The following is a 2,767-nucleotide window of genomic DNA, read 5'->3' on the forward strand; positions in this document are numbered from 1 at the left end:
ATCTATCTATCTATCTATCTATCTATCTATCTATCTATCTATCTATCATCTATCTATCTATCTATCTATCTATCCATCCATCCATCCACCCACCCATCCATCCATCCATCCATCCATCCATCCATCCATCTATCTATCTATCTATCTATCTATCTATCTATCTATCTATCTATCCATCCATCCATCCATGCATATATGAATATACACATATCTAAACATATTTCAATTATACATACATATACACAGATGCACAATCTGTACACACATATTTGTGTATAAAATCTAAGCATATATCATACTTGTATATATGGTACATAACAAATATGTTATGAACTATATATACACACATACTATATAGTATATACCATATAATATGCACATGTATGTGTCATGCTAGTAGCAACAAAATTATAAATAACTTGACCATGCAAAAAGAACAAATATATTACCAAAGACTAGGAAATTTATAATCCTAATGTACTCTGCTTTAGACAGTACAAATCTAATACATTTTTTAGGTGTGCACATCATATATTTTTAAAGGCATTGAATAGTTGGAAAGTATCAGGATAATACAATCATAATGGTAAAAGGCCTTGACTTAATTTTATATGAAGATCACTTTAGGAACTGAGAAAGTTGGATAAAAGAATTACATTAGAGAGAGATATGATAGCTGTCTTTGAAGGTATTAGAAAAGATCTCATGGGGAAGAGAAGCTATCCTGGGTCAGCTCAGTCCCAGAGGACAGATTTAGGGATAATGCACTGTTGTTACAAATGTGATACTTAGGCTTAATGTCAAGAAACCCTTCTTAACAATCAGAACTATCAAAAATATGAATGGCTTTCCCCTAACACAAGGTCTTCAAGTCTAGGTTAGATAGCCGTTGTTGAGCATTTTGTAAAAGGAGATCTTATTTAGCCAAGAGTTGTCCTGAATGGTCTCTGTTTTGCTTTCCACCTCAAAGAGAACATTAATCTCTGATTCCATGATATTTAGTACCCATGTAATCTTGGGAAGCTCACTTAATCAATAATAAACCAATCAATATTTATTAAGCACCTACTATGTTCTAAGTAGAAACACCAAGGGCAGTTATATGGCTCTAAATGCATGCTCACATGATTGATCATATCCAAGTGCCCAGCAAAGTGAATGGAACATAGTTTAAGCATTTGACAATGTTTGCTTATTGACTGATCAGGGACAGATATTGAGTTCCATTTGAACATATTGACTTTGAGAAGTCTGTGGGATATTCTGGTAGAGACAGTCTATAGATGATTTAAGGAATTTTTTCCCCAGATTTCAAGAGATTTGGTCTTGATAAATAGATTTGAGAATCATCCACTGAGATGATTCTTTGTCCCAGAGGCACTGATGAGAATACTGAGAAAATGTAAAGAGAATATAGAAGAGGGTCCAGGGCATAGTCCTGGGAAAGTGTCATGATAATTAGAAAATGATCTATCAGCACTTATTTATGAATGATTGTCTAGTATAGAAAAAGAAGGAGCTGTCACATACATTGGATAAGAATAAGGAGAAAGTAATACCACACAAGACATGGGAATAGAAATATCCTGGAGAAGGTGGTAAATAGTGTCAAAGGCATGAGAGAAGTCAAGAACAATGGAGATCAGAAGAAAGGCAGTGGATTTTGTAGTCAAGAGACCCTCATAAACTTAGGTGATTTTCAAGAGGATAGTGTGATTGGAAATGAAATGTCAAAGAGACAGTGAAGCAGTGGAAAGTAGAGGCACCCAATGTTGATAATTCTTTCTAGGAGTTTTGCAAGGAAAGAATGAAAGCTATGCAATGATATTTTTACATAAATTTGGTTTTCCTAGGGCTTTTCAATGCATAGAAATGAGTCAACAGAAGTGCAAATCTACTGTATACCATAATTACTTTTAATTTGTTTAATCCGTGTGTTTCTTTTCCTTTGTTAGGAAATGTGAAGCAATGAAAATGTTGGATATCTACTTCAGTATCAAGAGTCTAAAGAATATGCTCCCAGTGGAGAGACATTGATAAGCACTAGAAATCTAGGTTAGTATCTTCCAACATTTACAAAAGAGGAATCAATCATTTTAACCTGTGCTGGCACATTCTGTAAAGGTTCCAATGGCACAAACAGTGCCAAACCAATTAAGAATTAAACACAGGAACTAGAGTGCTACCTTTTACATGTATTAAAAATGGAGCCATTTAATGTACCCTCATTAATCAGAGCTCTACAGGGAAAGGCTTCCCTATATTTCAGTGATGGAAGTAATAGTAAGAATTTAGCTGGTGAGACACTGTCACTTTTAAAATCAAGACTAGGCTTTGAAAAAAGTATTTAATTCAATTTATCATTATTTAAGGGAGATATTGAGAATTATGTGAAGGTATATTTTAATTTCATTCATATTTTCACATTTTAAGCTGGGGCTAAAGAAGAAGTCATCTCCACCAGAATTACAAAAACCTTTTGGAAATGTCTTCTCAGACAACATGCTCACTCATTTTTTTTTATTTTATCAGCAGTAGGAGATATGTGTACACTCATGTCTCTGGAGAGAAAACATATGTTCTGTAGCCCTGAGGTTCTCCAGTTACAACAACCCCAAGGGCAGCCAGCTCAGTGGGATACAACTGTTCCATTAAGAAACTTGGCCCTTCTTTCCTATCTGTAATCTCCATTTTCTCTTTTGCCCTCTTGGCTCATGACAGGGTCTTTTGTGAACAGCCAAATAACCTTGTTGAAACCTGTAAAATG

The sequence above is a fragment of the Petaurus breviceps genome, unplaced genomic scaffold (assembly GCF_028583685.1).
Source record: "Petaurus breviceps papuanus isolate PSGF00001 unplaced genomic scaffold, PetGlider_PUasm1.0 42, whole genome shotgun sequence".
NCBI classification, from domain to species: Eukaryota; Metazoa; Chordata; class Mammalia; order Diprotodontia; family Petauridae; genus Petaurus; species Petaurus breviceps.